Source organism: Triturus cristatus, chromosome 12, assembly GCF_964204655.1.
Source record: "Triturus cristatus chromosome 12, aTriCri1.1, whole genome shotgun sequence".
Classification (NCBI taxonomy): domain Eukaryota; kingdom Metazoa; phylum Chordata; class Amphibia; order Caudata; family Salamandridae; genus Triturus; species Triturus cristatus.
In genome coordinates this window covers 726,774,959-726,800,987 of record NC_140595.1, presented here as the reverse complement: position 1 = coordinate 726,800,987, position 26,029 = coordinate 726,774,959, and the positions used below count along the sequence as shown (strand labels likewise).

General features: G+C 40.4%; 7 non-coding genes across 7 annotated transcripts; all 7 read right to left on the bottom strand.

Moving 5' to 3' along the window:
- Positions 1 to 1,100: 1,100 nt before the first annotated feature.
- Positions 1,101 to 1,182, bottom strand: TRNAS-CGA (transfer RNA serine (anticodon CGA)). The gene has a single exon. It is a non-coding gene; the product is annotated as a tRNA-Ser (tRNA).
- A 4,037-nt stretch (positions 1,183 to 5,219) lies between these two features.
- Positions 5,220 to 5,301, bottom strand: TRNAS-CGA (transfer RNA serine (anticodon CGA)). Its single transcript has one exon. It is a non-coding gene; the product is annotated as a tRNA-Ser (tRNA).
- A 3,940-nt stretch (positions 5,302 to 9,241) lies between these two features.
- On the bottom strand, positions 9,242 to 9,323 carry TRNAS-CGA (transfer RNA serine (anticodon CGA)). The gene has a single exon. It is a non-coding gene; the product is annotated as a tRNA-Ser (tRNA).
- Positions 9,324 to 13,360: 4,037 nt separating this feature from the next.
- TRNAS-CGA (transfer RNA serine (anticodon CGA)) lies at positions 13,361 to 13,442 on the bottom strand. Its single transcript has one exon. It is a non-coding gene; the product is annotated as a tRNA-Ser (tRNA).
- A 3,939-nt stretch (positions 13,443 to 17,381) lies between these two features.
- On the bottom strand, positions 17,382 to 17,463 carry TRNAS-CGA (transfer RNA serine (anticodon CGA)). The gene has a single exon. It is a non-coding gene; the product is annotated as a tRNA-Ser (tRNA).
- A 3,939-nt stretch (positions 17,464 to 21,402) lies between these two features.
- On the bottom strand, positions 21,403 to 21,484 carry TRNAS-CGA (transfer RNA serine (anticodon CGA)). Its single transcript has one exon. It is a non-coding gene; the product is annotated as a tRNA-Ser (tRNA).
- Positions 21,485 to 25,423: 3,939 nt separating this feature from the next.
- Positions 25,424 to 25,505, bottom strand: TRNAS-CGA (transfer RNA serine (anticodon CGA)). Its single transcript has one exon. It is a non-coding gene; the product is annotated as a tRNA-Ser (tRNA).
- Between the last annotated feature and the right edge of the window lie 524 nt (positions 25,506 to 26,029).

Below are 26,029 nucleotides of genomic sequence, written 5' to 3'. Positions count from 1 at the left end.
GAGTCAAAGATCACACATTACACTTGCGGACCTGTGATGGGACACCAATGCAGAGAAACCCACCTGGCACAGACCTTCTATTCTGTCTATTAGACCTGCATCTTCCCTGCACCTTTCAAGCCATTTGTATGTGAAGCAAGAAAGAGTTAGAGAGTGATCGATCTACACTTTTATAGGGAGGATGTCGCCGTGAGCTCCTCCCAGCTAATCACACGAACATCAGAAAAGCAAGATAAATACACAGTTGAGGGGTGGGCTGCATGGTTATGTTTTTGAGTAAATATTGAAACTGACCTCAGTGGCTCATTAGCAGAGCTGCGGCTAATGACTGGTGCCAAATCATGATGAAGCAAGCACCATGGCTCGTAGGGGACCCACAACACGCTTTTCTTAGCTCACTGAATTAAAGTATAAACTTCCGCCGTGTGTGAGTGGTAAAGGCTTGTTAATATGGTTCCTTTTCCAATTCAAGTCTGACAACAAGAGGCAGGAACCACGTGGCTTCGGAAGCTCAGGAAAGTGGCCACCAACCACAGAGAAAGAGAGAACTGGCAGTATGAGAGGTGGAGAAAACAGAAGCGGGAGCAAGGAGCTCAAATGAGATTGATGGCGTTTAAATAGAGCGCGTAAAGGAACAGTTACACAGCTAAGAAATGGGAAAGACAGACTAGGGAAAAAAACACAGAAAGAGCCTGTAGATGAAATTCTCTTCCTGGGACAGCAGGTTAAGAGAAATTACACATGGGGAGGTTAAGCATGTAACACGGGGGAGAATAAAAAAGAAAATGCAGTTTTATGAAGTGTGTTTGCCAATCCAGCCAGCACTTTTGTTCTATTTCTCTCTTTGCGTCTTTTATTGGTAAAGTAACTTTCAAATGCATGCGCAGGTATGAATGAGAGAGCAACGGTATAATAATTTGAAGCGTTTACACCAGTGCTAAAGTAGGAATGAGGTGTAGCAAAGACATGAAAGAGGTAGCGATAACAAATATGTGGAGAGGCAATAGTGACACAAAAATAAGCCACCTATTTATAAAACTGAAATGGAAGAAATACTAAAGGTTAACTTCTGAAATTGTAGCCGATAATAAAAAGATTCTCGTTGTTGGCAGGATTCAAACCTGCGCGGGGGTACCCCAATGGATTTCGAGTCCTTCGCCTTAACCACTCGGCCACAACAACTTGCTGTAAGCTGCCTACAAATATTTTGTTTGAAAGTTTTGAAGTTTTCCCACATCAAAGTACTGATATTCTGCAATGCGCTATTTAAAAACAATGTTTTTTTCATCATGCACGTTCTGTCCTAAAAACAAAAATTGCATGAGTATATCTCTGGATCTGTAAAAGGATACGCTTGCATTCAAACTCTCTTGTGGCACTCAAGTTTTTTGGACCCTGTTGCACTCTGTTTTTGCGCTGCTTTTAGTCTACGACCCATATTACAGAAGTCAACCATCTCTGAGTATTTGGGACTCCTTTGTAAGTGCCTTATCTTTAATCCTTGAAAAGCTCTATAATAAAGGGGTCTGTCAAAGATTGCTTGAATGGAAGATAAAAGAAGGCCCACTTGTCTCACCAAATGCAGTAGAGAAACCTGATGTTTTACTCATGTTATCCTTAGTTCAGTTTTTGTTAGACCTGGCATCCTTAAGGTGGCCTACCAGCAACCTTTTTGCTTTTCACCTCACGTTTTGCTGTATCTTTATGTTGGCCTTAGGACTCTAATCACTTTATCACTACTGTGAGAAAGTGGCTCTGTATATACTGTTCCCAAATAGGTACAGTGTGCACAGCGTCCCCAGTCCCCAGAGGTTTGGCAGAGGCTAAAGTTAGATATAACCTTACTCTCTAAAGTGGTAGCTTGCCGAGCAGTAAGGCAGTATCAGAGTACAGTGTAAAACATTTGTTGTACACACTCAGTCAGCAAATGGTCTCACACACTCAAGAACTGAACTCTAGGCCATTGGTTTGCATACAAAAGATATTGTTGTTTTATTTTAGAACCAACAATAGGTATCAAAATATACTTTCTCAGAATGAGATGCTTTAGTTAAATACTTTGCAATAGGCAATTGACTTTTGCAGGTCATAGTTACAGTTTATTGCAATAGGCAACACAATTTGAATCACAATAATACATTGAGCTCAATGGGAATTTTAAGTTATATGCAATTAATTACTTTCAGGATTACTTTTCTAAATCCAGGACTGGATCCTAGATTCAGTCCTGGGACAGTTCTTGGAAACAAGTGAGTAAATTCGTTTTAGTTACTGTTGTGATTTTTAAGCAATATTTTGCTATTTTAAAAGTTGACACTTAGAAACTTTTGCTGATCAAATTACCAATGTTATCCTATGGAAGGAAATTCACTTAGCAGGTAAGTGGGGTTATGGTTACTTTTTCTAGGTCAGTGATGGATCCTAGATCCAGCACTACTGTACCACCTGTAAGCAGTTGAGAAACTGCGTTTAAGTTATACAGGCGATTTTTAAGGAATATTTACATGTTTGCAAAATCGACACTTAGAAGAAATTTCACAGAAAAACTGTCAATGGTTTCCTATGGAAGAAAATTCAAGTTACGGGTAAAGTACGTTCTCGTTACTTTTGTAATCCAGTGCTGGGCTCCTAGGCTCAGTACTGGGACATCTATCTAAAACAGGTAAACAATTACGTTTTCACAGTTGGTACGATTTTTAAAGAATATTTGTAAGTTTCAAAAATCGACACTTAGAAAATTTTCAGCAAAAAGCAGGCAATGATATCCCATGGAAGGATATTCGAGTTACTGGTAAGTACGGTTAAAATTACTTTTCAGGGTCAGTACCTAGAAAATTTTAAGCAAAAAGCAGGCAATGATATCCCATGGAAGGAAATTCGAGTTACTGGTAAGTACGGTTAAAATTACTTTTCAGGGTCAGTACTGAGCTCCAAGATGCAGCACTGAGGTCTCTCCTGATAACAGGTGAGTAAATCAGAATTCGTTGTTCAGCTGATTTTAGATGAATATTTTAAAGTTCCAAAACTCCACACCACTTAGAAGAATTTCCAAGTGAAACAACTCAATGTTAGCCTATGGAAGAAAAGTGAGTTATCGGCTTTTAGGTAAGTACTCGACTGGCAGAGTTATGGTTCTGGGCATAGACTCAGGGGTCTCCCAGGGGAGTCCCAGCCTACTTGCCAAGCCTTAAACTCCCCTTTTATTACATATACTTTACACCTAAGGTAGGCCCTAGGTAGTCCTAGGTGCATGATGCTATGTAAGTAAAAAATAAGATATGTACTTTGGTGGTTCGCGTGTCCTGTAAGTACCAAACAGTCTATTTCATTTTTCACTACTGTGAGGTCTACCCCTCTCATAGGTTAGCTCTGTGTATTCCCCTATACTTTTTATTTGGTAATTCCATATCGGAGAGGAGTAGCTTTATTTATTTATTGAAAATCCTACTTACTGGTGAGGTTGGATTTAACTTTACTATTTTAGAAATGCCACTTTTAGAGAGTGAACATTTCTCTGCACTTACTGCTCTATTTGCCTGAAACCTGGCCCCAATACACGTCTGGATTGGGCTGGGTGACAGCAAAATTTGTGCCTTCCCTCTAGAGAGCCACAACACAGGTCACTCAACTGCACCTGGGGGGTGAGCTCCGCTCCCCCTCCAACCCCAATAGGTTCAAGAACGATAATTTATGTAAGTAAATACATTATAGCTACAGCTTATAATCACGCGAGTTTAAATCATTTGTTGTTAGATGGTTTAAATATTTGAAAGGATCTGTTTTTAATAGACATTTTACAAAAACCACTGGTACATTTGCTAATTCTGTAAAATTAACACCCAACTGCCGTGACATTGCCAACCACAATGCCGTGACTCAGATTCGAACCGAGGTTGCTGCGACCACAACGCAGAGTACTAACCACTATACGATCACGGCGAGCTACTTGGGCTCAACGACATACAGTGACATGGAGAATTTATAATTCGGAACACTCAGGGCTGTTCCTATGATAGGCTGGATGTATTCATTGCTTCCTCATTCCTCATTCAGAGGCTGCGTCTCCTCAGTGGTTGATAGGCTGAAACCGTTTCCTGGCCGCCTGCTTGCTAAATGCCAGGAGTCAAAGATCACACATTACACTTGCGGACCTGTGATGGGACACCAATGCAGAGAAACCCACCTGGCACAGACCTTCTATTCTGTCTATTAGACCTGCATCTTCCCTGCACCTTTCAAGCCATTTGTATGTGAAGCAAGAAAGAGTTAGAGAGTGATCCATCTACACTTTTATAGGGAGGATGTCGCCGTGAGCTCCTCCCAGCTAATCACACGAACAGCAGAAAAGCAAGATAAATACACAGTTGAGGGGTGGGCTGCATGGTTATGTTTTTGAGTAAATATTGAAACTGACCTCAGTGGCTCATTAGCAGAGCTGCGGCTAATGACTGGTGCCAAATCATGATGAAGCAAGCACCATGGCTCGTAGGGGACCCACAACACGCTTTTCTTAGCTCACTGAATTAAATTATAAACTTCCGCCGTGTGTGAGTGGTAAAGGCTTTTTAATATGGTTCCTTTTCCAATTCAAGTCTGACAACAAGAGGCAGGAACCACGTGGCTTCGGAAGCTCAGGAAAGTAGCCACCAACCACAGAGAAAGAGAGAACTGGCAGTATGAGAGGTGGAGAAAACAGAAGCGGGAGCAAGGAGCTCAAATGAGATTGATGGCGTTTAAATATAGCGCGTAAAGGAACAGTTACACAGCTAAGAAATGGGAAAGACAGACTAGGGAAAAAAACACAGAAAGAGCCTGTAGATGAAATTCTCTTCCTGGGACAGCAGGTTAAGAGAAATTACACATGGGGAGGTTAAGCATGTAACACGGGGGAGAATAAAAAGAAAATGCAGTTTTATGAAGTGTGTTTGCCAATCCAGCCAGCACTTTTGTTCTATTTCTCTCTTTGCGTCTTTTATTGGTAAAGTAACTTTCAAGTGCATGCGCAGGTATGAATGAGAGAGCAACGGTATAATAATTTGAAGCGTTTACACCAGTGCTAAAGTAGGAATGAGGTGTAGCAAAGACATGAAAGAGGTAGCGATAACAAATATGTGGAGAGGCAATAGTGACACAAAAATAAGCCACCTATTTATAAAACTGAAATGGAAGAAATACTAAAGGTTAACTTCTGAAATTGTAGCCGATAATAAAAAGATTCTCGTTGTTGGCAGGATTCGAACCTGCGCGGGGATACCCCAATGGATTTCGAGACCATCACCTTAACCACTCGGCCACAACAACTTGCTGTAAGCTGCCTACAAATATTTTGTTTGAAAGTTTTGAAGTTTTCCCACATCAAAGTACTGATATTCTGCAATGCTCTTTTTAAAAACAATGTTTTTTTCATCATGCACGTTCTGTCCTAAAAACAAAAATTGCATGAGTATATCTCTGGATCTGTAAAAGGATACGCTTGCATTCAAACTCTCTTGTGGCACTCAAGTTTTTTGGACCCTGTTGCACTCTGTTTTTGCGCTGCTTTTAGTCTACGACCCATATTACAGAAGTCAACCATCTCTGAGTATGTGGGACTCCTTTGTAAGTGCCTTATCTTTAATCCTTGAAAAGCTCTATAATAAAGGGGTCTGTCAAAGATTGCTTGAATGGAAGATAAAAGAATGCCCACTTCTCTCACCAAATGCAGTAGAGAAACCTGATGTTTTACTCATGTTATCCTTAGTTCAGTTTTTGTTAGACCTGGCATCCTTAAGGTGGCCTACCAGCAACCTTTTTGCTTTTCACCTCACGTTTTGCTGTATCTTTATGTTGGCCATAGGACTCTAATCTCTTTATCACTACTGTGAGAAAGTGGCTCTGTATATACTGTTCCCAAATAGGTACAGTGTGCACAGCGTCCCCAGTCCCTAGAGGTTTGGCAGAGGCTAAAGTTAGATATAACCTTACTCTCTAAAGTGGTAGCTTGCCGAGCAATAAGGCAGTATCAGAGTACAGTGTAAAACATTTGTTGTACACACTCAGTCAGCAAATGGTCTCACACACTCAAGAACTGAACTCTAGGCCATTGGTTTGCATACAAAAGATATTGTTGTTTAATTTTAGAACCAACAATAGGTATCAAAATATACTTTCTCAGAATGAGATGCTTTAGTTAAATACTTTGCAATAGGCAATTGACTTTTGCAGGTCATAGTTACAGTTTATTGCAATAGGCAACACAATTTGAATCACAATAATACATTGAGCTCAATGGGAATTTTAAGTTATATGCAATTAATTACTTTCAGGATTACTTTTCTAAATCCAGGACTGGATCCTAGATTCAGTCCTGTGACAGTTCTTGGAAACAAGTGAGTAAATTCGTTTTAGTTACTGTTGTGATTTTTAAGCAATATTTTGCTATTTTAAAAGTTGACACTTAGAAACTTTTGCTGATCAAATTACCAATGTTATCCTATGGAAGGAAATTCACTTAGCAGGTAAGTGGGGTTATGGTTACTTTTTCTAGGTCAGTGTTGGATCCTAGATCCAGCACTACTGTACCACCTGTAAGCAGTTGAGAAACTGCGTTTAAGTTATACAGGCGATTTTTAAGGAATATTTACATGTTTGCAAAATCGACACTTAGAAGAAATTTCACAGAAAAACAGTCAATGGTTTCCTATGGAAGAAAATTCAAGTTACGGGAAAAGTACGTTCTCGTTACTTTTGTAATCCAGTGCTGGGCTCCTAGGCTCAGTACTGGGACATCTATCTAAAACAGGTAAACAATTACGTTTTCACAGTTGGTACGATTTTTAAAGAATATTTGTAAGTTTCAAAAATCGACACTTAGAAAATTTTCAGCAAAAAGCAGGCAATGATATCCCATGGAAGGAAATTCGAGTTACTGGTAAGTACGGTTAAAATTACTTTTCAGGGTCAGTACTGAGCTCCAAGATGCAGCACTGAGGTCTCTCCTGATAACAGGTGAGTAAATCAGAATTCGTTGTTCGGCTGATTTTAGATGAATATTTTAAAGTTCCAAAACTCCACACCACTTAGAAGAATTTCCAAGTGAAACAACTCAATGTTAGCCTATGGAAGAAAAGTGAGTTATCGGCTTTTAGGTAAGTACTCGACTGGCAGAGTTATGGTTCTGGGCATAGACTCAGGGGTCTCCCAGGGGAGTCCCAGCCTACTTGCCAAGCCTTAAACTCCCCTTTTATTACATATAATTTACACCTAAGGTAGGCCCTAGGTAGTCCTAGGTGCATGATGCTATGTAAGTAAAAAATAAGATATGTACTTTGGTGGTTCGCGTGTCCTGTAAGTACCAAACAGTCTATTTCATTTTTCACTACTGTGAGGTCTACCCCTCTCATAGGTTAGCTCTGTGTATTCCCCTATACTTTTTATTTGGTAATTCCATATCGGAGAGGAGTAGCTTTATTTATTTATTGAAAATCCTACTTACTGGTGAGGTTGGATTTAACTTTACTATTTTAGAAATGCCACTTTTAGAGAGTGAACATTTCTCTGCACTTACTGCTCTATTTGCCTGAAACCTGGCCCCAATACACGTCTGGATTGGGCTGGGTGACAGCAAAATTTGTGCCTTCCCTCTAGAGAGCCACAACACAGGTCACTCAACTGCACCTGGGGGTGAGCTCCGCTCCCCCTCCAACCCCAATAGGTTCAAGAACGATAATTTATGTAAGTAAATACATTATAGCTACAGCTTATAATCATGCGAGTTTAAATCATTTGTTGTTAGATGGTTTAAATATTTGAAAGGATCTGTTTTTAATAGACATTTTACAAAAACCACTGGTACATTTGCTAATTCTGTAAAATTAACACCCAACTGCCGTGACATTGCCAACCACAATGCCATGACTCAGATTCGAACCGAGGTTGCTGCGGCCACAACGCAGAGTACTAACCACTATACGATCACGGCGAGCTACTTGGGCTCAACGACAAACAGTGACATGGAGAATTTATAATTCGGAACACTCAGGGCTGTTCCTGTGATAGGCTGGATGTATTCATTGCTTCCTCATTCCTCATTCAGAGGCTGCGTCTCCTCAGTGGTTGATAGGCTGAAACCGTTTCCTGGCCGCCTGCTTGCTAAATGCCAGGAGTCAAAGATCACACATTAGACTTGCGGACCTGTGATGGGACACCAATGCAGAGAAACCCACCTGGCACAGACCTTCTATTCTGTCTATTAGACCTGCATCTTCCCTGCACCTTTCAAGCCATTTGTATGTGAAGCAAGAAAGAGTTAGAGAGTGATCCATCTACACTTTTATAGGGAGGATGTCGCCGTGAGCTCCTCCCAGCTAATCACACGAACAGCAGAAAAGCAAGATAAATACACAGTTGAGGGGTGGGCTGCATGGTTATGTTTTTGAGTAAATATTGAAACTGACCTCAGTGGCTCATTAGCAGAGCTGTGGCTAATGACTGGTGCCAAATCATGATGAAGCAAGCACCATGGCTCGTAGGGGACCCACAACACACTTTTCTTAGCTCTCTGAATTAAAGTATAAACTTCCGCCGTGTGTGAGTGGTAAAGGCTTGTTAATATGGTTCCTTTTCCAATTCAAGTCTGACAGCAAGAGGCAGGAACCACGTGGCTTCGGAAGCTCAGGAAAGTAGCCACCAACCACAGAGAAAGAGAGAACTGGCAGTATGAGAGGTGGAAAAAACAGAAGCGGGAGCAAGGAGCTCAAATGAGATTGATGGAGTTTAAATAGAGCGCATAAAGGAACAGTTACACAGCTAAGAAATGGGAAAGACAGACTAGGGAAAAAAACACAGAAAGAGCCTGTAGATGAAATTCTCTTCCTGGGACACCAGGTTAAGAGAAATTACACATGGGGAGGTTAAGCATGTAACACGGGGGAGAATAAAAAAGAAAATGCAGTTTTATGAAGTGTGTTTGCCAATCCAGCCAGCACTTTTGTTCTATTTCTCTCTTTGCGTCTTTTATTGGTAAAGTAACTTTCAAGTGCATGCGCAGGTATGAATGAAAGAGCAACGGTATAATAATTTGAAGCGTTTACACCAGTGCTAAAGTAGGAATGAGGTGTAGCAAAGACATGAAAGAGGTGGCGATAACAAATATGTGGAGAGGCAATAGTGACACAAAAATAAGCCACCTATTTATAAAACTGAAATGGAAGAAATACTAAAGGTTAACTTCTGAAATTGTAGCCGATAATAAAAAGATTCTCGTTGTTGGCAGGATTCGAACCTGCGCGGGGATACCCCAATGGATTTCGAGTCCATCGCCTTAACCACTCGGCCACAACAACTTGCTGTAAGCTGCCTACAAATATTTTGTTTGAAAGTTTTGAAGTTTTCCCACATCAAAGTACTGATATTCTGCAATGCGCTTTTTAAAAACAATGTTTTTTTCATCATGCATGTTCTGTCCTAAAAACAAAAATTGCATGAGTATATCTCTGGATCTGTAAAAGGATACGCTTGCATTCAAACTCTCTTGTGGCACTCAAGTTTTTTGGACCCTGTTGCACTCTGTTTTTGCGCTGCTTTTAGTCTACGACCCATATTACAGAAGTCAACCATCTCTGAGTATTTGGGACTCCTTTGTAAGTGCCTTATCTTTAATCCTTGAAAAGCTCTATAATAAAGGGGTCTGTCAAAGATTGCTTGAATGGAAGATAAAAGAAGGCCCACTTGTCTCACCAAATACAGTAGAGAAACCTGATGTTTTACTCATGTTATCCTTAGTTCAGTTTTTGTTAGACCTGGCATCCTTAAGGTGGCCTACCAGCAACCTTTTTGCTTTTCACCTCACGTTTTGCTGTATCTTTATGTTGGCCATAGGACTCTAATCACTTTATCACTACTGTGAGAAAGTGGCTCTGTATATACTGTTCCCAAATAGGTACAGTGTGCACAGCGTCCCCAGTCCCTAGAGGTTTGGCAGAGGCTAAAGTTAGATATAACCTTACTCTCTAAAGTGGTAGCTTGCCGAGCAGTAAGGCAGTATCAGAGTACAGTGTAAAACATTTGTTGAACACACTCAGTCAGCAAATGGTCTCACACACTCAAGAACTGAACTCTAGGCCATTGGTTTGCATACAAAAGATATTGTTGTTTTATTTTAGAACCAACAATAGGTATCAAAATATACTTTCTCAGAATGAGATGCTTTAGTTAAATACTTTGCAATAGGCAATTGACTTTTGCAGGTCATAGTTACAGTTTATTGCAATAGGCAACACAATTTGAATCACAATAATACATTGAGCTCAATGGGAATTTTAAGTTATATGCAATTAATTACTTTCAGGATTAATTTTCTAAATCCAGGACTGGATCCTAGATTCAGTCCTGGGACAGTTCTTGGAAACAAGTGAGTAAATTCGTTTTAGTTACTGTTGTGATTTTTAAGCAATATTTTGCTATTTTAAAAGTTGACACTTAGAAACTTTTGCTGATCAAATTACCAATATTATCCTATGGAAGGAAATTCACTTAGCAGGTAAGTGGGGTTATGGTTACTTTTTCTAGGTCAGTGTTGGATCCTAGATCCAGCACTACTGTACCACCTGTAAGCAGTTGAGAAACTGCGTTTAAGTTATACAGGCGATTTTTAAGGAATATTTACATGTTTGCAAAATCGACACTTAGAAGAAATTTCACAGAAAAACTGTCAATGGTTTCCTATGGAAGAAAATTCAAGTTACGGGTAAAGTACGTTCTCGTTACTTTTGTAATCCAGTGCTGGGCTCCTAGGCTCAGTACTGGGACATCTATCTAAAACAGGTAAACAATTACGTTTTCACAGTTGGTACGATTTTTAAAGAATATTTGTAAGTTTCAAAAATCGACACTTAGAAAATTTTCAGCAAAAAGCAGGCAATGATATCCCATGGAAGGATATTCGAGTTACTGGTAAGTACAGTTAAAATTACTTTTCAGGGTCAGTACCTAGAAAATTTTCAGCAAAAAGCAGGCAATGATATCCCATGGAAGGAAATTCGAGTTACTGGTAAGTACAGTTAAAATTACTTTTCAGGGTCAGTACTGAGCTCCAAGATGCAGCACTGAGGTCTCTCCCGATAACAGGTGAGTAAATCAGAATTCGTTGTTCGGCTGATTTTAGATGAATATTTTAAAGTTCCAAAACTCCACACCACTTAGAAGAATTTCCAAGTGAAACAACTCAATGTTAGCCTATGGAAGAAAAGTGAGTTATCGGCTTTTAGGTAAGTACTCGACTAGCAGAGTTATGGTTCTGGGCATAGACTCAGGGGTCTCCCAGGGGAGTCCCAGCCTACTTGCCAAGCCTTAAACTCCCCTTTTATTACATATAATTTACACCTAAGGTAGGCCCTAGGTAGTCCTAGGTGCATGATGCTATGTAAGTAAAAAATAAGATATGTACTTTGGTGGTTCGCGTGTCCTGTAAGTACCAAACAGTCTATTTCATTTTTCACTACTGTGAGGTCTACCCCTCTCATAGGTTAGCTCTGTGTATTCCCCTATACTTTTTATTTGGTAATTCCATATCGGAGAGGAGTAGCTTTATTTATTTATTGAAAATCCTACTTACTGGTGAGGTTGGATTTAACTTTACTATTTTAGAAATGCCAGTTTTAGAGAGTGAACATTTCTCTGCACTTACTGCTCTATTTGCCTGAAACCTGGCCCCAATACACGTCTGGATTGGGCTGGGTGACAGCAAAATTTGTGCCTTCCCTCTAGAGAGCCACAACACAGGTCACTCAACTGCACCTGGGGGGTGAGCTCCGCTCCCCCTCCAACCCCAATAGGTTCAAGAACGATAATTTATGTAAGTAAATACATTATAGCTACAGCTTATAATCATGCGAGTTTAAATCATCTGTTGTTAGATGGTTTAAATATTTGAAAGGATCTGTTTTTAATAGACATTTTACAAAAACCACTGGTACATTTGCTAATTCTGTAAAATAAACACCCAACTGCCGTGACATTGCCAACCACAATGCCGTGACTCAGATTCGAACAGAGGTTGCTGCGGCCACAACGCAGAGTACTAACCACTATACGATCACGGCGAGCTACTTGGGCTCAACAACATACAGTGACATTGAGAATTTATAATTCGGAACACTCAGGGCTGTTCCTGTGATAGGCTGGATGTATTCATTGCTTCCTTATTCCTCATTCAGAGGCTGCGTCTCCTCAGTGGTTGATAGGCTGAAACCGTTTCCTGGCCGCCTGCTTGTGAAATGCCAGGAGTCAAAGATCACACATTACACTTGCGGACCTGTGATGGGACACCAATGCAGAGAAACCCACCTGGCACAGACCTTCTATTCTGTCTATTAGACCTGCATCTTCCCTGCACCTTTCAAGCCATTTGTATGTGAAGCAAGAAAGAGTTAGAGAGTGATCCATCTACACTTTTATAGGGAGGATGTCGCCGTGAGCTCCTCCCAGCTAATCACACGAACAGCAGAAAAGCAAGATAAATACACAGTTGAGGGGTGGGCTGCATGGTTATGTTTTTGAGTAAATATTGAAACTGACCTCAGTGGCTCATTAGCAGAGCTGCGGCTAATGACTGGTGCCAAATCATGATGAAGCAAGCACCATGGCTCGTAGGGGACCCACAACACGCTTTTCTTAGCTCACTGAATTAAAGTATAAACTTCCGCCGTGTGTGAGTGGTAAAGGCTTGTTAATATGGTTCCTTTTCCAATTCAAGTCTGACAACAAGAGGCAGGAACCACGTGGCTTCGGAAGCTCAGGAAAGTAGCCACCAACCACAGAGAAAGAGAGAACTGGCAGTATGAGAGGTGGAGAAAACAGAAGCGGGAGCAAGGAGCTCAAATGAGATTGATGGCGTTTAAATACAGCGCGTAAAGGAACAGTTACACAGCTAAGAAATGGGAAAGACAGACTAGGGAAAAAAACACAGAAAGAGCCTGTAGATGAAATTCTCTTCCTGGGACAGCAGGTTAAGAGAAATTACACATGGGGAGGTTAAGCATGTAACACGGGGGAGAATAAAAAGAAAATGCAGTTTTATGAAGTGTGTTTGCCAATCCAGCCAGCACTTTTGTTCTATTTCTCTCTTTGCGTCTTTTATTGGTAAAGTAACTTTCAAGTGCATGCGCAGGTATGAATGAGAGAGCAACGGTATAATAATTTGAAGCGTTTACACCAGTGCTAAAGTAGGAATGAGGTGTAGCAAAGACATGAAAGAGGTAGCGATAACAAATATGTGGAGAGGCAATAGTGACACAAAAATAAGCCACCTATTTATAAAACTGAAATGGAAGAAATACTAAAGGTTAACTTCTGAAATTGTAGCCGATAATAAAAAGATTCTCGTTGTTGGCAGGATTCGAACCTGCGCGGGGATACCCCAATGGATTTCGAGACCATCACCTTAACCACTCGGCCACAACAACTTGCTGTAAGCTGCCTACAAATATTTTGTTTGAAAGTTTTGAAGTTTTCCCACATCAAAGTACTGATATTCTGCAATGCTCTTTTTAAAAACAATGTTTTTTTCATCATGCACGTTCTGTCCTAAAAACAAAAATTGCATGAGTATATCTCTGGATCTGTAAAAGGATACGCTTGCATTCAAACTCTCTTGTGGCACTCAAGTTTTTTGGACCCTGTTGCACTCTGTTTTTGCGCTGCTTTTAGTCTACGACCCATATTACAGAAGTCAACCATCTCTGAGTATGTGGGACTCCTTTGTAAGTGCCTTATCTTTAATCCTTGAAAAGCTCTATAATAAAGGGGTCTGTCAAAGATTGCTTGAATGGAAGATAAAAGAATGCCCACTTCTCTCACCAAATGCAGTAGAGAAACCTGATGTTTTACTCATGTTATCCTTAGTTCAGTTTTTGTTAGACCTGGCATCCTTAAGGTGGCCTACCAGCAACCTTTTTGCTTTTCACCTCACGTTTTGCTGTATCTTTATGTTGGCCATAGGACTCTAATCACTTTATCACTACTGTGAGAAAGTGGCTCTGTATATACTGTTCCCAAATAGGTACAGTGTGCACAGCGTCCCCAGTCCCTAGAGGTTTGGCAGAGGCTAAAGTTAGATATAACCTTACTCTCTAAAGTGGTAGCTTGCCGAGCAATAAGGCAGTATCAGAGTACAGTGTAAAACATTTGTTGTACACACTCAGTCAGCAAATGGTCTCACACACTCAAGAACTGAACTCTAGGCCATTGGTTTGCATTCAAAAGATATTGTTGTTTAATTTTAGAACCAACAATAGGTATCAAAATATACTTTCTCAGAATGAGATGCTTTAGTTAAATACTTTGCAATAGGCAATTGACTTTTGCAGGTCATAGTTACAGTTTATTGCAATAGGCAACACAATTTGAATCACAATAATACATTGAGCTCAATGGGAATTTTAAGTTATATGCAATTAATTACTTTCAGGATTACTTTTCTAAATCCAGGACTGGATCCTAGATTCAGTCCTGGGACAGTTCTTGGAAACAAGTGAGTAAATTCGTTTTAGTTACTGTTGTGATTTTTAAGCAATATTTTGCTATTTTAAAAGTTGACACTTAGAAACTTTTGCTGATCAAATTACCAATGTTATCCTATGGAAGGAAATTCACTTAGCAGGTAAGTGGGGTTATGGTTACTTTTTCTAGGTCAGTGTTGGATCCTAGATCCAGCACTACTGTACCACCTGTAAGCAGTTGAGAAACTGCGTTTAAGTTATACAGGCGATTTTTAAGGAATATTTACATGTTTGCAAAATCGACACTTAGAAGAAATTTCACAGAAAAACAGTCAATGGTTTCCTATGGAAGAAAATTCAAGTTACGGGAAAAGTACGTTCTCGTTACTTTTGTAATCCAGTGCTGGGCTCCTAGGCTCAGTACTGGGACATCTATCTAAAACAGGTAAACAATTACGTTTTCACAGTTGGTACGATTTTTAAAGAATATTTGTAAGTTTCAAAAATCGACACTTAGAAAATTTTCAGCAAAAAGCAGGCAATGATATCCCATGGAAGGAAATTCGAGTTACTGGTAAGTACGGTTAAAATTACTTTTCAGGGTCAGTACTGAGCTCCAAGATGCAGCACTGAGGTCTCTCCTGATAACAGGTGAGTAAATCAGAATTCGTTGTTCGGCTGATTTTAGATGAATATTTTAAAGTTCCAAAACTCCACACCACTTAGAAGAATTTCCAAGTGAAACAACTCAATGTTAGCCTATGGAAGAAAAGTGAGTTATCGGCTTTTAGGTAAGTACTCGACTGGCAGAGTTATGGTTCTGGGCATAGACTCAGGGGTCTCCCAGGGGAGTCCCAGCCTACTTGCCAAGCCTTAAACTCCCCTTTTATTACATATAATTTACACCTAAGGTAGGCCCTAGGTAGTCCTAGGTGCATGATGCTATGTAAGTAAAAAATAAGATATGTACTTTGGTGGTTCGCGTGTCCTGTAAGTACCAAACAGTCTATTTCATTTTTCACTACTGTGAGGTCTACCCCTCTCATAGGTTAGCTCTGTGTATTCCCCTATACTTTTTATTTGGTAATTCCATATCGGAGAGGAGTAGCTTTATTTATTTATTGAAAATCCTACTTACTGGTGAGGTTGGATTTAACTTTACTATTTTAGAAATGCCACTTTTAGAGAGTGAACATTTCTCTGCACTTACTGCTCTATTTGCCTGAAACCTGGCCCCAATACACGTCTGGATTGGGCTGGGTGACAGCAAAATTTGTGCCTTCCCTCTAGAGAGCCACAACACAGGTCACTCAACTGCACCTGGGGGTGAGCTCCGCTCCCCCTCCAACCCCAATAGGTTCAAGAACGATAATTTATGTAAGTAAATACATTATAGCTACAGCTTATAATCATGCGAGTTTAAATCATTTGTTGTTAGATGGTTTAAATATTTGAAAGGATCTGTTTTTAATAGACATTTTACAAAAACCACTGGTACATTTGCTAATTCTGTAAAATTAACACCCAACTGCCGTGACATTGCCAACCACAATGCCATGACTCAGATTCGAACCGAGGTTGCTGCGGCCACAACGCAGAGTACTAACCACTATACGATCACGGCGAGCTACTTGGGCTCAACGACAAACAGTGACATGGAGAATTTATAATTCGGAACACTCAGGGCTGTTCCTGTGATAGGCTGGATGTATTCATTGCTTCCTCATTCCTCATTCAGAGGCTGCGTCTCCTCAGTGGTTGATAGGCTGAAACCGTTTCCTGGCCGCCTGCTTGCTAAATGCCAGGAGTCAAAGATCACACATTAGACTTGCGGACCTGTGATGGGACACCAATGCAGAGAAACCCACCTGGCACAGACCTTCTATTCTGTCTATTAGACCTGCATCTTCCCTGCACCTTTCAAGCCATTTGTATGTGAAGCAAGAAAGAGTTAGAGAGTGATCCATCTACACTTTTATAGGGAGGATGTCGCCGTGAGCTCCTCCCAGCTAATCACACGAACAGCAGAAAAGCAAGATAAATACACAGTTGAGGGGTGGGCTGCATGGTTATGTTTTTGAGTAAATATTGAAACTGACCTCAGTGGCTCATTAGCAGAGCTGTGGCTAATGACTGGTGCCAAATCATGATGAAGCAAGCACCATGGCTCGTAGGGGACCCACAACACACTTTTCTTAGCTCACTGAATTAAAGTATAAACTTCCGCCGTGTGTGAGTGGTAAAGGCTTGTTAATATGGTTCCTTTTCCAATTCAAGTCTGACAGCAAGAGGCAGGAACCACGTGGCTTCGGAAGCTCAGGAAAGTAGCCACCAACCACAGAGAAAGAGAGAACTGGCAGTATGAGAGGTGGAGAAAACAGAAGCGGGAGCAAGGAGCTCAAATGAGATTGATGGCGTTTAAATAGAGCGCGTAAAGGAACAGTTACACAGCTAAGAAATGGGAAAGACAGACTAGGGAAAAAAACACAGAAAGAGCCTGTAGATGAAATTCTCTTCCTGGGACAGCAGGTTAAGAGAAATTACACATGGGGAGGTTAAGCATGTAACACGGGGGAGAATAAAAAGAAAATGCAGTTTTATGAAGTGTGTTTGCCAATCCAGCCAGCACTTTTGTTCTATTTCTCTCTTTGCGTCTTTTATTGGTAAAGTAACTTTCAAGTGCATGCGCAGGTATGAATGAGAGAGCAACGGTATAATAATTTGAAGCGTTTACACCAGTGCTAAAGTAGGAATGAGGTGTAGCAAAGACATGAAAGAGGTAGCGATAACAAATATGTGGAGAGGCAATAGTGACACAAAAATAAGCCACCTATTTATAAAACTGAAATGGAAGAAATACTAAAGGTTAACTTCTGAAATTGTAGCCGATAATAAAAAGATTCTCGTTGTTGGCAGGATTCGAACCTGCGCGGGGATACCCCAATGGATTTCGAGACCATCACCTTAACCACTCGGCCACAACAACTTGCTGTAAGCTGCCTACAAATATTTTGTTTGAAAGTTTTGAAGTTTTCCCACATCAAAGTACTGATATTCTGCAATGCTCTTTTTAAAAACAATGTTTTTTTCATCATGCACGTTCTGTCCTAAAAACAAAAATTGCATGAGTATATCTCTGGATCTGTAAAAGGATACGCTTGCATTCAAACTCTCTTGTGGCACTCAAGTTTTTTGGACCCTGTTGCACTCTGTTTTTGCGCTGCTTTTAGTCTACGACCCATATTACAGAAGTCAACCATCTCTGAGTATGTGGGACTCCTTTGTAAGTGCCTTATCTTTAATCCTTGAAAAGCTCTATAATAAAGGGGTCTGTCAAAGATTGCTTGAATGGAAGATAAAAGAATGCCCACTTCTCTCACCAAATGCAGTAGAGAAACCTGATGTTTTACTCATGTTATCCTTAGTTCAGTTTTTGTTAGACCTGGCATCCTTAAGGTGGCCTACCAGCAACCTTTTTGCTTTTCACCTCACGTTTTGCTGTATCTTTATGTTGGCCATAGGACTCTAATCACTTTATCACTACTGTGAGAAAGTGGCTCTGTATATACTGTTCCCAAATAGGTACAGTGTGCACAGCGTCCCCAGTCCCTAGAGGTTTGGCAGAGGCTAAAGTTAGATATAACCTTACTCTCTAAAGTGGTAGCTTGCCGAGCAATAAGGCAGTATCAGAGTACAGTGTAAAACATTTGTTGTACACACTCAGTCAGCAAATGGTCTCACACACTCAAGAACTGAACTCTAGGCCATTGGTTTGCATACAAAAGATATTGTTGTTTAATTTTAGAACCAACAATAGGTATCAAAATATACTTTCTCAGAATGAGATGCTTTAGTTAAATACTTTGCAATAGGCAATTGACTTTTGCAGGTCATAGTTACAGTTTATTGCAATAGGCAACACAATTTGAATCACAATAATACATTGAGCTCAATGGGAATTTTAAGTTATATGCAATTAATTACTTTCAGGATTACTTTTCTAAATCCAGGACTGGATCCTAGATTCAGTCCTGGGACAGTTCTTGGAAACAAGTGAGTAAATTCGTTTTAGTTACTGTTGTGATTTTTAAGCAATATTTTGCTATTTTAAAAGTTGACACTTAGAAACTTTTGCTGATCAAATTACCAATGTTATCCTATGGAAGGAAATTCACTTAGCAGGTAAGTGGGGTTATGGTTACTTTTTCTAGGTCAGTGTTGGATCCTAGATCCAGCACTACTGTACCACCTGTAAGCAGTTGAGAAACTGCGTTTAAGTTATACAGGCGATTTTTAAGGAATATTTACATGTTTGCAAAATCGACACTTAGAAGAAATTTCACAGAAAAACAGTCAATGGTTTCCTATGGAAGAAAATTCAAGTTACGGGAAAAGTACGTTCTCGTTACTTTTGTAATCCAGTGCTGGGCTCCTAGGCTCAGTACTGGGACATCTATCTAAAACAGGTAAACAATTACGTTTTCACAGTTGGTACGATTTTTAAAGAATATTTGTAAGTTTCAAAAATCGACACTTAGAAAATTTTCAGCAAAAAGCAGGCAATGATATCCCATGGAAGGAAATTCGAGTTACTGGTAAGTACGGTTAAAATTACTTTTCAGGGTCAGTACTGAGCTCCAAGATGCAGCACTGAGGTCTCTCCTGATAACAGGTGAGTAAATCAGAATTCGTTGTTCGGCTGATTTTAGATGAATATTTTAAAGTTCCAAAACTCCACACCACTTAGAAGAATTTCCAAGTGAAACAACTCAATGTTAGCCTATGGAAGAAAAGTGAGTTATCGGCTTTTAGGTAAGTACTCGACTGGCAGAGTTATGGTTCTGGGCATAGACTCAGGGGTCTCCCAGGGGAGTCCCAGCCTACTTGCCAAGCCTTAAACTCCCCTTTTATTACATATAATTTACACCTAAGGTAGGCCCTAGGTAGTCCTAGGTGCATGATGCTATGTAAGTAAAAAATAAGATATGTACTTTGGTGGTTCGCGTGTCCTGTAAGTACCAAACAGTCTATTTCATTTTTCACTACTGTGAGGTCTACCCCTCTCATAGGTTAGCTCTGTGTATTCCCCTATACTTTTTATTTGGTAATTCCATATCGGAGAGGAGTAGCTTTATTTATTTATTGAAAATCCTACTTACTGGTGAGGTTGGATTTAACTTTACTATTTTAGAAATGCCACTTTTAGAGAGTGAACATTTCTCTGCACTTACTGCTCTATTTGCCTGAAACCTGGCCCCAATACACGTCTGGATTGGGCTGGGTGACAGCAAAATTTGTGCCTTCCCTCTAGAGAGCCACAACACAGGTCACTCAACTGCACCTGGGGGTGAGCTCCGCTCCCCCTCCAACCCCAATAGGTTCAAGAACGATAATTTATGTAAGTAAATACATTATAGCTACAGCTTATAATCATGCGAGTTTAAATCATTTGTTGTTAGATGGTTTAAATATTTGAAAGGATCTGTTTTTAATAGACATTTTACAAAAACCACTGGTACATTTGCTAATTCTGTAAAATTAACACCCAACTGCCGTGACATTGCCAACCACAATGCCATGACTCAGATTCGAACCGAGGTTGCTGCGGCCACAACGCAGAGTACTAACCACTATACGATCACGGCGAGCTACTTGGGCTCAACGACAAACAGTGACATGGAGAATTTATAATTCGGAACACTCAGGGCTGTTCCTGTGATAGGCTGGATGTATTCATTGCTTCCTCATTCCTCATTCAGAGGCTGCGTCTCCTCAGTGGTTGATAGGCTGAAACCGTTTCCTGGCCGCCTGCTTGCTAAATGCCAGGAGTCAAAGATCACACATTAGACTTGCGGACCTGTGATGGGACACCAATGCAGAGAAACCCACCTGGCACAGACCTTCTATTCTGTCTATTAGACCTGCATCTTCCCTGCACCTTTCAAGCCATTTGTATGTGAAGCAAGAAAGAGTTAGAGAGTGATCCATCTACACTTTTATAGGGAGGATGTCGCCGTGAGCTCCTCCCAGCTAATCACACGAACAGCAGAAAAGCAAGATAAATACACAGTTGAGGGGTGGGCTGCATGGTTATGTTTTTGAGTAAATATTGAAACTGACCTCAGTGGCTCATTAGCAGAGCTGTGGCTAATGACTGGTGCCAAATCATGATGAAGCAAGCACCATGGCTCGTAGGGGACCCACAACACACTTTTCTTAGCTCACTGAATTAAAGTATAAACTTCCGCCGTGTGTGAGTGGTAAAGGCTTGTTAATATGGTTCCTTTTCCAATTCAAGTCTGACAGCAAGAGGCAGGAACCACGTGGCTTCGGAAGCTCAGGAAAGTAGCCACCAACCACAGAGAAAGAGAGAACTGGCAGTATGAGAGGTGGAGAAAACAGAAGCGGGAGCAAGGAGCTCAAATGAGATTGATGGCGTTTAAATAGAGCGCGTAAAGGAACAGTTACACAGCTAAGAAATGGGAAAGACAGACTAGGGAAAAAAACACAGAAAGAGCCTGTAGATGAAATTCTCTTCCTGGGACAGCAGGTTAAGAGAAATTACACATGGGGAGGTTAAGCATGTAACACGGGGGAGAATAAAAAGAAAATGCAGTTTTATGAAGTGTGTTTGCCAATCCAGCCAGCACTTTTGTTCTATTTCTCTCTTTGCGTCTTTTATTGGTAAAGTAACTTTCAAGTGCATGCGCAGGTATGAATGAGAGAGCAACAGTATAATAATTTGAAGCGTTTACACCAGTGCTAAAGTAGGAATGAGGTGTAGCAAAGACATGAAAGAGGTAGCGATAACAAATATGTGGAGAGGCAATAGTGACACAAAAATAAGCCACCTATTTATAAAACTGAAATGGAAGAAATACTAAAGGTTAACTTCTGAAATTGTAGCCGATAATAAAAAGATTCTCGTTGTTGGCAGGATTCGAACCTGCGCGGGGATACCCCAATGGATTTCGAGACCATCACCTTAACCACTCGGCCACAACAACTTGCTGTAAGCTGCCTACAAATATTTTGTTTGAAAGTTTTGAAGTTTTCCCACATCAAAGTACTGATATTCTGCAATGCTCTTTTTAAAAACAATGTTTTTTTCATCATGCACGTTCTGTCCTAAAAACAAAAATTGCATGAGTATATCTCTGGATCTGTAAAAGGATACGCTTGCATTCAAACTCTCTTGTGGCACTCAAGTTTTTTGGACCCTGTTGCACTCTGTTTTTGCGCTGCTTTTAGTCTACGACCCATATTACAGAAGTCAACCATCTCTGAGTATGTGGGACTCCTTTGTAAGTGCCTTATCTTTAATCCTTGAAAAGCTCTATAATAAAGGGGTCTGTCAAAGATTGCTTGAATGGAAGATAAAAGAATGCCCACTTCTCTCACCAAATGCAGTAGAGAAACCTGATGTTTTACTCATGTTATCCTTAGTTCAGTTTTTGTTAGACCTGGCATCCTTAAGGTGGCCTACCAGCAACCTTTTTGCTTTTCACCTCACGTTTTGCTGTATCTTTATGTTGGCCATAGGACTCTAATCACTTTATCACTACTGTGAGAAAGTGGCTCTGTATATACTGTTCCCAAATAGGTACAGTGTGCACAGCGTCCCCAGTCCCTAGAGGTTTGGCAGAGGCTAAAGTTAGATATAACCTTACTCTCTAAAGTGGTAGCTTGCCGAGCAATAAGGCAGTATCAGAGTACAGTGTAAAACATTTGTTGTACACACTCAGTCAGCAAATGGTCTCACACACTCAAGAACTGAACTCTAGGCCATTGGTTTGCATACAAAAGATATTGTTGTTTAATTTTAGAACCAACAATAGGTATCAAAATATACTTTCTCAGAATGAGATGCTTTAGTTAAATACTTTGCAATAGGCAATTGACTTTTGCAGGTCATAGTTACAGTTTATTGCAATAGGCAACACAATTTGAATCACAATAATACATTGAGCTCAATGGGAATTTTAAGTTATATGCAATTAATTACTTTCAGGATTACTTTTCTAAATCCAGGACTGGATCCTAGATTCAGTCCTGGGACAGTTCTTGGAAACAAGTGAGTAAATTCGTTTTAGTTACTGTTGTGATTTTTAAGCAATATTTTGCTATTTTAAAAGTTGACACTTAGAAACTTTTGCTGATCAAATTACCAATGTTATCCTATGGAAGGAAATTCACTTAGCAGGTAAGTGGGGTTATGGTTACTTTTTCTAGGTCAGTGTTGGATCCTAGATCCAGCACTACTGTACCACCTGTAAGCAGTTGAGAAACTGCGTTTAAGTTATACAGGCGATTTTTAAGGAATATTTACATGTTTGCAAAATCGACACTTAGAAGAAATTTCACAGAAAAACAGTCAATGGTTTCCTATGGAAGAAAATTCAAGTTACGGGAAAAGTACGTTCTCGTTACTTTTGTAATCCAGTGCTGGGCTCCTAGGCTCAGTACTGGGACATCTATCTAAAACAGGTAAACAATTACGTTTTCACAGTTGGTACGATTTTTAAAGAATATTTGTAAGTTTCAAAAATCGACACTTAGAAAATTTTCAGCAAAAAGCAGGCAATGATATCCCATGGAAGGAAATTCGAGTTACTGGTAAGTACGGTTAAAATTACTTTTCAGGGTCAGTACTGAGCTCCAAGATGCAGCACTGAGGTCTCTCCTGATAACAGGTGAGTAAATCAGAATTCGTTGTTCGGCTGATTTTAGATGAATATTTTAAAGTTCCAAAACTCCACACCACTTAGAAGAATTTCCAAGTGAAACAACTCAATGTTAGCCTATGGAAGAAAAGTGAGTTATCGGCTTTTAGGTAAGTACTCGACTGGCAGAGTTATGGTTCTGGGCATAGACTCAGGGGTCTCCCAGGGGAGTCCCAGCCTACTTGCCAAGCCTTAAACTCCCCTTTTATTACATATAATTTACACCTAAGGTAGGCCCTAGGTAGTCCTAGGTGCATGATGCTATGTAAGTAAAAAATAAGATATGTACTTTGGTGGTTCGCGTGTCCTGTAAGTACCAAACAGTCTATTTCATTTTTCACTACTGTGAGGTCTACCCCTCTCATAGGTTAGCTCTGTGTATTCCCCTATACTTTTTATTTGGTAATTCCATATCGGAGAGGAGTAGCTTTATTTATTTATTGAAAATCCTACTTACTGGTGAGGTTGGATTTAACTTTACTATTTTAGAAATGCCACTTTTAGAGAGTGAACATTTCTCTGCACTTACTGCTCTATTTGCCTGAAACCTGGCCCCAATACACGTCTGGATTGGGCTGGGTGACAGCAAAATTTGTGCCTTCCCTCTAGAGAGCCACAACACAGGTCACTCAACTGCACCTGGGGGTGAGCTCCGCTCCCCCTCCAACCCCAATAGGTTCAAGAACGATAATTTATGTAAGTAAATACATTATAGCTACAGCTTATAATCATGCGAGTTTAAATCATTTGTTGTTAGATGGTTTAAATATTTGAAAGGATCTGTTTTTAATAGACATTTTACAAAAACCACTGGTACATTTGCTAATTCTGTAAAATTAACACCCAACTGCCGTGACATTGCCAACCACAATGCCATGACTCAGATTCGAACCGAGGTTGCTGCGGCCACAACGCAGAGTACTAACCACTATACGATCACGGCGAGCTACTTGGGCTCAACGACAAACAGTGACATGGAGAATTTATAATTCGGAACACTCAGGGCTGTTCCTGTGATAGGCTGGATGTATTCATTGCTTCCTCATTCCTCATTCAGAGGCTGCGTCTCCTCAGTGGTTGATAGGCTGAAACCGTTTCCTGGCCGCCTGCTTGCTAAATGCCAGGAGTCAAAGATCACACATTAGACTTGCGGACCTGTGATGGGACACCAATGCAGAGAAACCCACCTGGCACAGACCTTCTATTCTGTCTATTAGACCTGCATCTTCCCTGCACCTTTCAAGCCATTTGTATGTGAAGCAAGAAAGAGTTAGAGAGTGATCCATCTACACTTTTATAGGGAGGATGTCGCCGTGAGCTCCTCCCAGCTAATCACACGAACAGCAGAAAAGCAAGATAAATACACAGTTGAGGGGTGGGCTGCATGGTTATGTTTTTGAGTAAATATTGAAACTGACCTCAGTGGCTCATTAGCAGAGCTGTGGCTAATGACTGGTGCCAAATCATGATGAAGCAAGCACCATGGCTCGTAGGGGACCCACAACACACTTTTCTTAGCTCACTGAATTAAAGTATAAACTTCCGCCGTGTGTGAGTGGTAAAGGCTTGTTAATATGGTTCCTTTTCCAATTCAAGTCTGACAGCAAGAGGCAGGAACCACGTGGCTTCGGAAGCTCAGGAAAGTAGCCACCAACCACAGAGAAAGAGAGAACTGGCAGTATGAGAGGTGGAAAAAACAGAAGCGGGAGCAAGGAGCTCAAATGAGATTGATGGAGTTTAAATAGAGCGCATAAAGGAACAGTTACACAGCTAAGAAATGGGAAAGACAGACTAGGGAAAAAAACACAGAAAGAGCCTGTAGATGAAATCTCTTCCTGGGACACCAGGTTAAGAGAAATTACACATGGGGAGGTTAAGCATGTAACACGGGGGAGAATAAAAAAGAAAATGCAGTTTTATGAAGTGTGTTTGCCAATCCAGCCAGCACTTTTGTTCTATTTCTCTCTTTGCGTCTTTTATTGGTAAAGTAACTTTCAAGTGCATGCGCAGGTATGAATGAAAGAGCAACGGTATAATAATTTGAAGCGTTTACACCAGTGCTAAAGTAGGAATGAGGTGTAGCAAAGACATGAAAGAGGTGGCGATAACAAATATGTGGAGAGGCAATAGTGACACAAAAATAAGCCACCTATTTATAAAACTGAAATGGAAGAAATACTAAAGGTTAACTTCTGAAATTGTAGCCGATAATAAAAAGATTCTCGTTGTTGGCAGGATTCGAACCTGCGCGGGGATACCCCAATGGATTTCGAGTCCATCGCCTTAACCACTCGGCCACAACAACTTGCTGTAAGCTGCCTACAAATATTTTGTTTGAAAGTTTTGAAGTTTTCCCACATCAAAGTACTGATATTCTGCAATGCGCTTTTTAAAAACAATGTTTTTTTCATCATGCATGTTCTGTCCTAAAAACAAAAATTGCATGAGTATATCTCTGGATCTGTAAAAGGATACGCTTGCATTCAAACTCTCTTGTGGCACTCAAGTTTTTTGGACCCTGTTGCACTCTGTTTTTGCGCTGCTTTTAGTCTACGACCCATATTACAGAAGTCAACCATCTCTGAGTATTTGGGACTCCTTTGTAAGTGCCTTATCTTTAATCCTTGAAAAGCTCTATAATAAAGGGGTCTGTCAAAGATTGCTTGAATGGAAGATAAAAGAAGGCCCACTTGTCTCACCAAATACAGTAGAGAAACCTGATGTTTTACTCATGTTATCCTTAGTTCAGTTTTTGTTAGACCTGGCATCCTTAAGGTGGCCTACCAGCAACCTTTTTGCTTTTCACCTCACGTTTTGCTGTATCTTTAT